Raw genomic sequence first — 15,548 nt, 5'->3', positions numbered from 1 at the left:
GCAGCTTGCTTTGCATTAGCAACTATAGGTGTACTTTCAATTCCCTGACTACCTCTACTGCTGGTGGAGAAAAATTATGAGCAGTTATCATTATGCTTGCCATCTTGTGTTTTGAGAGGACAACTTCAGATCATCTCAGTAACATGCATGGTTTAGACCAGTGATTCTCAACCAAGGACCCCTAATTTAGTCCACATTAGGGCCACAGACCCCCATTTGATGAGATTTTTTCTCTCAGACCCAAATCTGAGAATATTTTTATTGTTAGATATGATTTTGTCCAGAATTCCATGACTATCTGTATTGTAGGTAGAGAGATAATAGTGAAACTATGAATTGTGCTCACTTGTTGTAAATGAAGTAATGGTGAAGTTTAGCACAATTTGCTGGGGACCCTCTGGAACCCCCTCAAGGACCCCTGGTGGTCCCCGGACCCCATGTTGAGAACCATTGGTTTAGACTCCTGACATGACCTTGGAGATATTTAGTAGCAGCGATACATTTTTTTCACCTTATGACATTCTTGTGTATTTTCCAGCTTTTTTCAAAATGTAGTTAATTTCTCAGGAGAATTTAGTTAAAAAATCTCTGAGGCCATTTTCTGATGCTTTGTCTTTAAAACAGAGTGCAGGAAAGCTTCAATATTTTTCTAGTCTTATTACTGAGCGCTGCCATTACACTAACATTCTGTTTAGGTGCATTTAGTGAGCTGCTACTGCTTCAATGATTTCACATCTTACAAGTCAGAGTAAGCTACCTCATTGTGATATTACTGTTTAACACAGTGGCCCCACAACAGTAGAGGAACAGAGCCAACGTTCAGGTTTTCTCAAACTGCTGCCAGATGACCGGCTCCTCAATCTTTTAATGTAACAGCAGAAGAGGCTGGCTTCAGTTTGAAATTCAATTAGGCTTGTTGACACACTCACTAATCACATAAGAGCAACCCTGCAATCACTGGTTTAGTTTCCCTCTTTCAATTGATCTTTTCAGTGTTTTTTCCTATAGGTGTCTTGTCTAGTTTTGTTTTATTTTGAATGTTATGCAAATTGTCTAAGGACATATAGTTTCAGGATTATTATGTAAGCGCCTAGCCGTTTGCATTACTCACATTATTGATTACATTGTATTTTTTATACTATCCAGTATGATGCTTTTTCTCATGTCTCATATCTGTCCGTCCTGCTTCTGCCTCTCTGTCTTTCTCTCCCTCTCTTCCCCGTCTCTTTTTTCTGTCTCTGACACACTATCAAGCGGACTGTTGACATTATGGTTCCTGCTGTGGGGTAATTGGCCCAAGGGAGACAGAAACGGTGTAAAAATGAACTTCACAGAGAAATTGGAACATGGAATTAACAAGCACTGCTAATGAGAGAGGAAAAAACTCCATGCCACATATCTGTTTTTGCGCATGCCTGTTGCAGCTATGAATTTCGATCAGTTCAAGCTCTGCTAATTAGCAGAAAGGTAGGTGTTAACAATGTGTAAGCTTGCTTTTTTGGCCATTAGAGGGAATTAGATATTACAGCTCCCTATTTTTTAATTATGCTATAATTAAACAGTAACAAAATGTAACAAGTACATTTGGCAAAGCTGATAACTTTTGCAATCAACAGGCATTTTATTCACTGAATCATTACTGGTCAGATTGTTGGATTTTGTTACAGCTTGATAGGAATAAACTACTGAAAACAGAGGAAACCAGTGTCCACTTCCGCATTTGCTTATAGCTTTAGCTTCTGTATAACAACTCAAACTTTATCCTGTAACTTCTGTGTAAGTAAATAGAAATCATAGATAAAAGGAAGCTGTAACTTCAAGGCCAGCCAAGATTGTTTTTTTTTTTTTTTTTTTTTTTTTACAATCAAGACAATAAGGACAATCTTTGAGATTTATCCATGCAGTCTAGGCTACTTTGTGCGACATTTTAATTTAAATAAATATCAGTTTTGTTACTCTCTCTTGCCAATTGCCTTTACCTTTAATATAATGCAGTATTACAGATAGCCCTTCACAGTGTCTCCTTGAAATTCAAAGTCGTGAAATGAGAATATTGTTTTAGGATAATTTATTTTGTTTCACTTTCTTCTGTAACAAGTTTCATGATCATGAATCAAGGTAAAATATCTGCAAAATGATCTGCTAGGGCAGGACATTAAGATTTATAATATCTTTAAATAAGCTTTATATGTCAGAAAAGAAGATTAAAGACACTCAATGAGCTTGTCTGTGCTGTTGAAACTTTTAACCAGCAAGTTTGCAAACGTTAACTAATTATCAGTCCACTGACTGTTTAGCTAGCTAATGTTAACAGCACCAATGCAAGAGTCATTGCATATCAGAGACCATCTCCAATAATAGTTAGTTAAAACCACATCTGGTTACCCAAAATTATGAATTAAAAATTCTATCAAACCAGTGGCCATACCAGATTTCCTTCACCCTAGGACTCAGCCAGCCGTTTTGTCTATGCATGTATCTACCTTGTGCTTGTGTGGCTGTGAGACATGAGACATGGAGCATACTGTATATAGGCTGGTTTTATGTTCACTTGTTTTCATATATGTTAAACAGATTACATCCATTTCAATGCTGCATTGATAGCTATGAAGAAAGTGAGATTGGTGCCATTGTTTGATAATGAATAAGTAATTCTCTTTGACCTTTCAGTGTATTTCTCTTCATGGGAGTCATGGCCACTAACAAGCGGGTCTGTAAGTACTGTCTGAAATAAGATACAGATTGTGTGAAATAGTCTGTGTGCCTCATGGGAGTGCCAAAACTCATGTTTTAGATACAATAGGTGGTTAGTGTGTTATTCATGTTCCATATGATCAGGTGTTGCTTACTGTATATTAGGAGATATTGCTATGAAATGGGTGCGCTGCAACCTGTTCTGTGCAGATGATGGAATGAGACAAGTTTTTATTTTAAATTTTTTTACATTTCATTACCCTTTGAATACGTATATAAGAGTCATAAGAATTGCAATGTATTTTCCATCCACAGCCAAAGTATGGATAATTGGTGACGTCCCTATGATGAAGTCATCCTGTCTTCTATCACCCACAGATGCTGGTGGAAATCTGAGGAGGATTGACGAGGCCAGGAAGTCTGTGAACAGTGTTATGGCTGCCTTTGTTCACGTTTTAAGTGGCAGCTTTGTACATCATCCTCACGCAAGTTTTGACTGCCCTGGTAGGCCTGGGAGTCGATTCTAGTCAATCGATTCTTCAACTCCAGACTATTTGGAATCGAGTGTCGACTCCAAAGTTGTGGAGTCGGTTCTACAACTGGAATCATAATTATTGCCTTTATATGTCCAACGCTAATATTGACTATTTTGCTTTCAGGTTTTCCTCTATTGTGCCTTTATTTGATGTGGTAGATTCTGATGGGTTTTGAAGCTTAAATTATGGTTATTAAATGGATATTTTACAAAATCTGGGTGCATCCCCTCTGTTTCAGTTTTTAGAATTGAGAATTGAAAAAGAAAAAGAATCAATTGATTCTCACCATTTGGAATTTGAATCAAAATTTCCTTAAGCCTTTCCTTAATAAACCCTTAAGCCCTGGCCTATTTCTGGACGATGAGGTTCATTTCACCCCGAGGAAACATTATATATTTTTGATAATTATACTATATATATTTTGTATTAAGCCCATAAGTAGACCACAGTTTCAAGTGATGATTGATATTTTGTCATATTGTATATTGTAATTAGTTTGCAATAAGTTTGAATATAGACAGCATTTGTAGGCATAACACTGTTCATCTTTACTTTCTCTGCTCTCTCTCATCCCTCTCCTCCTTGTCCTCTTTTCACCTGTCTTCTGCCACAGCGTTACCACCCCATGGTCTATGCCATTCCCTTCTCCCCACCCTGGTGTAGCTGTTACCATGGTAAACTGACCAAGACAAAATTAGGTTTATTTTTATTCATTTATTTTATTTTAATGTAATTAATTCATCAGGGGAATTATATGTTTTGGTTCTATGTCGGCCCCCGTTTTGGTCACTGATTGAATTGTATTATGTGTTACACTTGAAAATTCAATTCCTTTAAATTGAATACATATTTTATTTTTGACTCATTTCATCACCCCTGATAACTTATTCCAAGATCTGTTAGGTAATGGTTTTTCTTATGGTATAGAGCTGATACAGAGTCAAAGATTTAAAATAAAAGTGGAATGTGTACATCATATAATAGTTTAGAACAGGCTGGGAAAATTCAGTATCCCCATAAGTATTTCAATATAAAAAAACAAAGCAAAATTCCTGCTATCAAAATTCACCTCTGCTGTGTCTTTATCTGCTGATGATTCTCTACAACACAAGTCAAGACATCTGTCAGGCATTGTGGATATCATATAACAAAAATACTATTAGAAAATGTCTTGGGACACAGCAGAGGTGAAGTTTAAGTTTGGGAATGTTCATTTGTTTGTTCTGACAGAGTCAAAGATTTGTGAATCACGCAAGTAAACTCAAAATATTAAATTCTCCAAGAACATTACACAGGTCACATTTTGTGGCAAGCTTGCATTTCCCCTCTGTAATTTGTCAATGTGTGTGCAAAATAATTGACTATATTGTTTTTTATGCATCGTACGTATCTTTGCTATGATCTGTTTTACATCAATAAACCATAACAGGATTATGCAGTTACAAATCACAGGAATAACTGACATTTGATTCAACTCTGTATCACATCAAAGAGAGCAGAATTTATTACATAATAAGGAATAAAGTCCGGATCAACTAGGGCTGGCTTACACTGGCTGATGCAAGTAATACTGCCAATAGATTTCTGTTTCTCGGATAGCTGTATCACACAGGGACAGTAGCCGGGCTAGGAGTGCTGAAGAAGAAATTCTAAGAAGACTAATTGTCAAAGAATTCTGTGAGCCAAACTAAAGGGGGTGGAAGATTGCGGGAGTAAACTCTTCTTCTTTAGATTTGGCTCTACGTTGCCCTAATCCTCCGTATCTATGAATGAACAAATCCATAAAATTGCTTTTCCCACTTTACTTTCATGATTCAAATGTATACAACCTTGCAAAACCTCTTACGACTTATGACCTGTCAAGTGTTTATCAAGGAAAAATACATAGTTGTGAAGTTGTGATACCACTCTTATTCTTTTCAGTTTTTCATTAAAAAAAACGAATGCATCATGGAAAAATACATTCACTACAACCAACAACTACAGCCTTAGACAAGTAAGACCAAAACAACAACCAAGGGAAAGGCTCTTCATTAATGTATGAAAGCTGAAAAACTGCCTGTTCTTCCTCACATGGGGAAGAGCAGGAAACCAGAGAAGTGGCTGCGCTTGTCGCCATTATCACAGATCAGTGAGTCAGAACGGAGGATGACATCAGTAAGGTCTCCCTTGTCCAGCATCAGATCAACACACACACTGCTCATGTTAGGAGGTCTTGCATATGTCTGCAGTCAGGGCAGCGGCTCCATTCCTGCACAGGATGCCATGGATGTTGCATTTAACCAAAGCAGCAGAATGACATTCTGACTTTACTGAAGATTTGAAAGATGTCAAATTAACGTCATAAATGCTTCTGTGGCTGCTTTTTCATAACAACATAAAACTCGGCCCATGTATCAGTTATGTCAGTGGAGAAGCACTTTTGTAAGAGTTTTGCTGTGAACATTAGGAATAAAATGGTTAACTGGGCCCATTTCTACGGTCTTACATCAGATTTCCTTCTCTGAGAGGCAGAGGCATAACAGGGTTACTTTTATTTCTACTTTTTTAGACAGTGCACAGTAGAGAGTGAAGCCAGTCCCCGTGCTGCAATGTTTTCTGCTCTCCAACTAGCAGATGACACAAGAGAAGTCTCCTTAAGTCTCCTTTAGTGGAGGATGCTGACGTGTATCTACTTCAAGAAGTGAATAACTTAACTTAGCTGTAATGTGCCCATTACAGCCCAGTCGAATGCCATGCTTCTCAGATTTGAGATGATTGTGTGATTAATGAGGAGAAAAACACAAGATAAGAAATGTTACCTGTGGTTATGAGTTGATGGGAGTGAAATTGCTCTATCCTGAAGAAAGGTCTTTATTTCATGAACCCTGACCCTTAATGGTGAAAATGCTGTGTTCTTGCAAACTGAGCCACACGGACCAACTGAAGGTGATGTAGTGGGTGCAGTGTTTTGGGCATTTTAACTTCAGCAAGGGCTAGGGGCAGCACATAAACCAAAGAAGGTTCCCTACACAAAAAAAAAAAATTCTCACTTTATTTTTCACACTTTAAGTTTTATCCATAAAGAAAGTCACATTTTGGATTTGATTCTAGTTTTACACAGTCACAGTGCACTACCATGTGCTGCTGTACATATCAATCTAACCTATCATGTTACCTGAGTTGTACAGTAACAAAGAACTAAAAACAGCATACTAAGCATCTTACATGCATTAAAATCAGTTCATGTTAAAGTATTGTCGCACATACTCATTTTTACCCTATTATGTGACAATGAAACTCTGTCACGATAATTGGAGGACAGAATTTCTGCTGTAATTATGCAGCATAATGCACTTTTTTTTTTTTTACCATTCATGTTAATACTGTTTATACATAGTAGGAGTCATAGTCAGAAGACTTGGATTATACTACACGAGCTGTATGGAGTCATTTTATGGACATTTGTTGCCCTTTTTGAAGCTGAAGGACTGGACTCCATTTACTGCAATTGTTTGGAAGAGAGCTCCTGCCGCAGTGAGCCTGGAGAACTCCTGGTAAGTTGTATGAAGAAAAAACACTAACCCGAGCTTGTACTGGCATGAGGATGAGTAGATAATGACCAAATTTTAATTTTTGGGTGAACTATTCCTTTAAGTTGTTTTTCAACTTAAATGGATATATCTTTTGAGGAACAAATAATGTGTATGATAGGGGTTTTGAAGAAACAGTGGGTTTGCTCATTGTAGAAGAAACAGTGGGTTTGGTCATTGTTGAAGCAGGGTTAAGTGTGCCAGTTAACTGAAAAGGCATGGAGGTAGTTGTTGGTGTGTTTTAGAAATTGTAAAATTCAACCTAAATGTTGATTCCTCTGGCTGGGTTATTGCTGTACACAGTTCTCAACAACACTTGAAGTTATGCACTTACCTATGCCTAAAAAATCCCCCCTGGCGATATGAAAAAAGATTTTTTTAAGCAGTTATAAGGCCAAATTGTGAAAGCAATGTCATCATGATAGACACTGTAGACCACATAGGGTCTCCTCAATGACGTCTTCCATCATGATGGCATTGTTGTGATCAGCAGCAGGAATCCTACAACTTTTTCAACCATTAATACTGTATCTGCAACCTCTTCACTGCTCCTAGAAACAGACTGTGAAGCCACAGCGGTGTCCCTCAGGCGTCTGCTTCCCTAAAGGGAGTTGTAGGAGCCAAACCGTTAATCTTACACTGCTGTGAATATTCACCTTGACAACTAGTAATATATTTACTTATTTTAAAATTCAGGTTTGCAATTTATTAGGTGCTTACAAGAGACTAACTGTGGTTCTCAAAGTGGGGGCTAGGAACCCTCAGGGGTCCTAGAGGAGGTTTCCCCAGAAAATATAGCAATTGTTAAATTTAAATGTTACCTGGTTCACTAGAAGTTATCACAGTAAGAGAATGTATGCAAATAATTACTCTGATGATAGGTTTCCTCCACTGTTATTTCCCCACTTACAGTAGTTTCTCCAGTAGTAAACACCCTTGTTGAGTGTAACGCTTATTGGCAGGCACCCTCACAATATAGAAAAAGAGATGAACAACAATGACTGTGAAAGTACAGAAGTAATCAAAGAATGTAATCTTATTGTATTAGAAAATGTTAATGGTATGGTACATGACCATTGGAAACACTTTTACTGCATATAGACATCAACTTCAGGCTGTTCTCATGTACTTGATTTGCTACAGCTCAATAGGAAGAGCATGGCACCAACACTATCACTGAAATCCTAAAGTGAGGCTGTGTCTTGGCTGGAGTTTCTCATTTCATCAGAATTTTATGTTGCAATGATTAAGAAATCCTTTTCATCTCACAATTCAGGTTAACCTTTATCTATCTTAACCTTTTCCACTATTTGTTTTTATTTTGCGGCCTGTTAGGTGCTGTAAAAGTAGACAAGGTTACATGCAAAAACTTCACTGAAATATGTGAATATAAATGCATTTTCCTACCTTAGAGTGAGTGAGGACAGCAGAGATGAGATGAGAGGAGGGGCTGGGCTTCCAATTCTCTCTCCTCGTGTTGACCACCCACCGCTGCAGCCTGGCTTCTCCACCTAAAGGAAAATATTTCAGAAAAAAGGCTGTTATGTCAGGCTGAATTGTGAGTGTGCATACTGATCTACATCTAGCCATCAAAGGTATAAATTAACCAGGCACCGAGATATCCTCCTGGTGCCCCACATTGAAAATCAGTGTTGTGACAGGTGAAAATCATAATTCATGATTTTGGGACATTGGACAACTGGGCTAGTTTGACTAAAATGTGTCATGATACCGAGGTCACACTCTTCTGATTTTGCTTCATATCTCCTTGTTTTCCAGGTGCAATGGTACAATTACAGCAAATAACATTCGCAATATCATCTACATCACAGCCCCGAAACAACTATTCAACCTATTCATTATCCACAGAAATACTTTGCCATCTCACTGAAAAATGAAAGAAAAGTAGGCGACTGGATGAAAAGAAACAGTTTTCGCTTAGTTTTAACTAGGTCAAATGAAATGTGAGGCCACACAGCAAAAAGCCTGACAGCGCAAAACAACATTTCCCTATATATAGTCTGCTGCTGTGGCCAATTCATCTCAAGTCCGCCTTCCCTGTCGAGTAATAACCACACAAATAAACAATACGTCGGGTTACGATTCACCACTGATATTTACAAATTAGCTGACATTGATACTGCTTTATCAAAATGGAAACGTCAGTTAACTTTATGGAAATGTCACACGATGGAGAATGTTGGACTAAGGCGACAAGCTGGTTTTCTGAGTTCAACACGGTCACGACTAGCCTGGAAACGTGAAATCCACACTGTAACTTTACCACGGTGAGTCCAGTAAAACCTCCGTCCATCCCATGTTCCACCCTTTGACCGGCCCTGCACTAGTTAACCAAATACTGTAAATCTAACACATTAAATTCCTTTCCATTAACGTTTGCTGGCTAGCTACGTTTCCCAGCTCTGATAGCTAACGTTAGCAACTAGCTGACCTAGCTAGCTAACTGACAGCATGGTGCATGTTTCTTCGATTCTAACTTGCTAATTTGGGTTAGCAGGCCAACTATAACAAAAATGGACTTACCGAAAGAACTGAAGAGCAGAAAGCGTTGGAGGTCGATAATTTATTCTTTCTTTCTCACTTCCCTTTTAAGCACAGCTTTGGTAGAACAGTTTTTGTTTTGCAGCAGGAGGCAGTTCTACAAACGGATACCAGAGCTGATGCTGCTGTTTCTCCTGTTAAACTCAAGATCTCCATTACAGATTTCTAATTAAAAATGTAATTGATGTCACAGCACGCCACATTTTACACACAACAAAAACGTGTCTTTTTAGTAAAGCCACTGCAATGACAACCCCAGTCTCTAATTGAATTCTTGTTGCTGATTCGTTTAAGGTGCTTTCAACTGACTGATAATCAAAGGTTTTATTATGTTTGTCCTGGAACAAGCAAAGTGAAAAACCTTTTAATTTAAATTAATTTAATTGCAACATTTCTCTTCACTTGATTTGAATTTGTCACTTTTATCTATGTAAAAGGACAGCAGGGTTACCTTGTGGTTAGAGTGACCATCCCACAACTGAAAGGTCACAGGTAAGAGTATGTGTGTCCTGTCGAAGTGTCCTCAACAACACACTGAACCCCTATGTGTTCACTCATTATAGTCACTCTGGATGGGACTAAATACCTAAAATGTTAAATGTAAAGGAGAGGACAGAGTGAGAAAGCAACAGAGAGAGACAGAGAAAGATTTCATCCTTCTTAGAGCTACAATAGTTGACTTTTTCTTTGAAAATCAGAAATACAACACTATGGCATCTTTACAGACTAGATTCTCTGTATTTTAAATATACTGAAACTTTAATATGTTAACTTTAATGTTTTAATGGATGTGTACCATTGTGGAAATTAACTGCAATTGAATACCCTACAATTTACAGACAAGACTAGACTGGCACTGTCCTGTAAATGAGGATGAGGATGATGATGATGGTGGTGGTGGTGAAGATGATAATGAGGATGATAATGATGGTGGTGAGGAAAGTGATGATCATGGTTGTGGTGAGAATGATGATGATGAAGTTCATGAACATGATGAACACAGTGGTGGTGGTGGATGGTGATGATGAGGATGATGATGATTATACAGGAAGGGATTTAGTTGCATGATCCTCAGATGAAGGGCAAAAGAGCAAGCTGTGTGTCTGCTAAAGCTCTACAGTTTAAAACCCTTCACCATATAATCATCAAGATTATAGAGTTTACATTGCCAAACTATCAATACCTGACACCAAAATGTAGTATAAGGATAAAAAGAATTCCCCAGCAGCTGTTAAAGTCTAATTAAATCCAGTAATTGTTCTTGTGCAGTGGGGAAAATTATGAAAACCCTTGCCTGGCGAAACTCCCAGCAAGACGAGTGAGTCAATAATGAGTCAACAGCATGTTTCACAACAGAAGTGACTTTCCCTTAACATGAGTTGACACTCAACCTTGCAGCAATCAATGAGTAAGCGGGCCGGGACAAACAATGGGGCATCATCCTCTTGACAGGGGGACAAAAGTCAGCACAGTGCTCAGCTGCGATGTGAGGCTTGTGTGTGGCGCGCTCATCCCACAGTGGGTTTTAGGTGCTAATTTGAAAATACCAAAGATTGGGTTAACAAGGGCTGACATGCGGCCATACACTGCCTGCTGCATAATGCCTGGTGGCACGGACTCGCACTGTGTGAACAAAACTCATTCAGAAGTTGCCTTTTCACATAAACTTGTCATATGTGACTTTTTATTGCCGTCATAACCAGTGCAGTTTGCATTCTGGTCTTCATCCGAGCTTCTCATTCGCTTATTAACAAACTGTTGGCAACCATTATTATTCATATTTCACAGTACATTTCTGTGTCCTCTTCCTGTAACATATTTGAAGCGGGCTGCCTCCCTAGATTTTTCTATAATCATAATTGCCTTCATTATTCCCTTCCTTTTCAGTCAGCGTTTTCTCTGAATTCTGACTTTCTAATGTCAGCTTCTTCCTCTCTATCTCGGCGCACAGAGGGAACCTTTTCATCCCGCCTCATTCTGGAGTAGACAGCACAAAATGAGAGACTGAGCTGGTTAATTTTTAATTACTTGAATGCAAAGCTATGTTCTGTTGGGCAGTGTCCTAATGGCTCACAGATAAGATATCCCCTTGCAGACTCCGGAGGACCAGTAAGGAGGTGGGCTGCTCTCCAGTGGGTACAGTATCACCAGACTCTATTTCACTGGAAAACAAGCCATTTGGAGGCCACTGTCCTCCGTATTGACTGCCTCTTAGTTCTAGTCTGGAAATGCTTACCAGGCAGCTTGGGAATCATGCACATTATATCCACACTCACAGATGGCAGATCCCCCTCTCAGTATGCCAGGTTTTTCTTTTTGACCAATTTCTCTACACATGAGAGGAGAGCGGATTTTTAAAGGTGCTGCATGCAACATTTTAAAATCAGTAAATCAGTACATTAGTAATTAGTAAAATTACCGTAAACAAACAAGACCATTGCCAAGAAGCCTCTAGCGGCCGTTACATTGCATTAAGTAAAAATCTGAACGCTATAAACTCGTCCCAGCTGCATCCATGAAATACTTACTTACTTGCTTTAATTTGAAGAAACACTAGCACTAACAATTCACATTCCCATGATGTCACATGCATTTCCTACCACTATGGCGCTTTACAATACACACAGTCATTGGCCGTGGCTGTCATCTGATTATAATCACCTGTTAATTTCTTACAATCACCTGTTATTTTCATACCAAGATGGCCATGTAGTGATGGAACAGAATACTATAAATACCACCGGAGTGAAATAGAGGCTACCAATCGTCTCTACCAGGGTCTTATTTGTTTACAGTAATTATACCAAGGTATTACAATTAGCTTGACAATAATATCAGACTTCAAAACCTTCATTTTCTATACACATGGAGTCAACTAAAAGTCTCACAATTAATGCAGGAGAAAACGAAGCAGCAATTAAAACTGACTGCTGCTTCCACAGGAATGAACCTCTTGGCCCTGCAAGATGCGTTATTATATTCAAATAATATATTGTATTCAAATAGCCTGCCTGGCTGTGCTCGAGGCACCACAGGCTGCTCTGGGACCACTTTATATCCCCGAAGTTGATGCATGAAAAAATGTTTCCACATGCTAATTTGGCCCATTGGAACATACACTGTAGGGGTAAAGGCAATGTATGGAAATCAATAAATTGATAAAAGAGAGTGGATCAAAACAAGTGAAGCAGTGCAATGGATCTGAGAACTGGGTTTTGCAGAGGCAGAGTAAACCCTTTTAATGGTCTATTAATAGACCATATGTGATATGTAATCTGCCACACGATTCACGTTCTCTAAAACATCAAATAAGCCTGTTAAATCTGAATTTTGGGGTCTGCATAACATGAAACTAAAAAGATGTTTAGTAGTCCTCCAGAAAATAGCATTTTTAATACTTTGTTCAGTTTAGTTCAGTTTCAACCATAAGAATTTATTTAGTATTGTTTTGGAAAGATTTAAGTGACATTGCTTACCGCCAAAGTAAAGCTATTATTTGACACATTGAAGTTCCACAGTGGTCAAGCGGACTGGTACAGTTCTAATTCATGCTCTTATGTTACAGTTAATTCCCCATGTATTTGGACAGTGACAGATTTGATATTTTGACTTCATGCTCAAGTCATGAAACAATGACTGTACTACCTTATAGAAAATCTCTCTTCTTGATCTCAAGAGCATAGGCTTGATTTGGAAAGTGGTAGGAACACAAATTGCTTCAAAGTTACTACCTTCTGAAAATAACAATCTCTCCATGTACATTTGGCACCATGATTTTGGGGGAATTTACAAATACTCTCAAATTAGAGTAGGCTGTGTAAACTTTACCCACATAATAAATGTAATAAATGTGTCATTTTACATCTAACGTAATAACACCATGGAGTCAAAACATTATGTAATTTGTATGAGTACAGTCACTGGATTGCAACATGACTTTGTTGTTGGGAACAGGTTCAGGGAAAACGGTGCTGTGTTCTCTCAGATGCCTCTCCTTACTGTTTATCTGCTGTTGCACTTAAAAAAAAACACTGATTCTGGGATGACCTATAGGGCTGGAAGGGTGCATGTCAAAAAGCATGCATATGTCACTCTTGATTCAGGAGGTACACTGCCCGTCAAAAGTTTGAGGACACCACATTTTTCTTTATTTTTACTATTTTCCACATTTTAGAATAACAGTAAAGACATCAAAACTATGAAATAACACAGATGGAGTTACGCAGTGACCAAAAAAGTGTTAAACAAATCAAAACTATCTTATATTTTAGATTCTTTAAAGTAGCCGCCCTTTGCCTTGGAAAGAAATTCATACATAGGCATCAACTTCACTATTTATATTTGTCTAAGAAACAAATTTCAAGCATTTAAGCAGAAGCCTTTATCCAGCCTAATAGTTAAAGCACTCGCAGACTGTATTATTTTCATAAACTGGCAGCAATGTCATGTAAAATGAGCTGTCACTGCTTGAATTTACTGCCATATACCACTGAAAAATATAATTCTGCAAGCGCTATGTTACTTGGCCATTAAAATGTGACAGGCAGTATAGTATCTGCTGGAAATTGAGTGTCCAATCAGCCCATGGTTAAGGCGTTTCTTCCTGTCGGCAATTTGACTTCCTCTATAAAAGCCCTAGGGTTCACATAAACAGCCTCTTGGCAGGCGGTGCTTACAAGGCAGGAAGGCGGCTTCAGCAACAGGTGTCTCCTCTCTCAGGTGTTTGCAATACTGCAGTTCGGTATGGAAAGCCAAACTGCTGGACATTGTGTTGGTCCTTGTGTCTGTATTGGAGAGCAGCGATACCGGCGAACTGGAAGGACGTAAAGCTCTACAATGAAGTGTACACAAAAACTAGGAAAATAAGGCCCAGGTTGAAAATAACTGGAATTATCCATTAACCTTTTCACATGACGAACCAGAAAAAATGGTGTGTACAATTCATGCGATTGCTACAATAATCCTTTCATGGTGGAGGAACGTAATGGTCCCTTGATTTGTGTCCACAACGTGTAATCAGAGTTCGTGCTCATTCACAAAATCTTATGAGACTGTGTTTGTTATGTTGAGAATCAGAATAATGAAGCTGTGGATATAAAATGTTTTAATATCTGATGAAATAGTCCATGATCAACAAACTTGTGAGGATTACTAATGATTCTTTCCATAATAAAATCCCTAGTGGATGACTCATCATGGCCTTGGACGGGTCGATGGGATACAGCATAGAACTAACAGGGTTCATGTTTGCATTTTAAAAGAAACTTCTTCCTGCCATGTTGGTCACTGAGGCAAAATGAACTTGCTTACTGGGGTAGCTGAACTAACTTTGCCGTAGACAGGGGAGGTGTCTATGGAGATTAGATGCAAATATGATGCAATTCCCATCCAATCCAGGCCATATGCTGGCACAAATTAACATCATATGGTAGCAGGTGCACTAAGATGTCACCTGTCGGTGTTAATTTGGCCTGCGGGTGACGTTGTCATTTTTACTTGTTATGTTGAGAGAAGAGAGCTTCTCATTTTGTTATTACCTCGGATAGTTGTGTGTACTGATATCTAATGTACATGATATCCTGAGAAAAGGCTTGATTTGTCCATATGGAATTTGAAAATGTACATTATTCCCATATATTGATTGTCATTACTTGCGAGTGGTGAGAGTTTTCATTATGGTTTAATAAAACAAATGTAGGCCATAGTTTATAACTTTATCCATTCATAACTGACTGCTCTGATGTTTTTGAAGTAAACTATAGATGAGAAATTATTTTGAAATCTCAGTTTCCTCGCTGCACCAAACATACCAACCGTACCAATGCACCAAATCCTGAACTCAGTATTTATGTATGACTTTTGAATAAATGAATAGGTGTGACTTGTCAAAACTTTTGTGAATTGTTCCACCTCTACACCCAGAAAATGGAGGATTCCTCATAGGGTCTTTGGTTCGGACATTGGTTCTATATAAAACCATAACAACCCTCTGATTTGATAAAATAATTAATATCTCTGCATGCATTTCGTGCATTCTTATAGGGTTCTCTTCAGCACCATACAGGATCTCTGTAACCATTTGAGCATGGTGCAATAGGGAACCTTTCTTAAAGGGTTCTTCACAGCACCATAAAGGGTTCTGCTATGGTACAAGCCTAAAGAGCCATTTTCTCATGCTATAAAG

This window comes from Centroberyx gerrardi, chromosome 9, assembly GCF_048128805.1.
Source record: "Centroberyx gerrardi isolate f3 chromosome 9, fCenGer3.hap1.cur.20231027, whole genome shotgun sequence".
In the NCBI taxonomy this organism is placed as follows: Eukaryota; Metazoa; Chordata; class Actinopteri; order Beryciformes; family Berycidae; genus Centroberyx; species Centroberyx gerrardi.
This window is presented reverse-complemented; position numbering follows the sequence as displayed.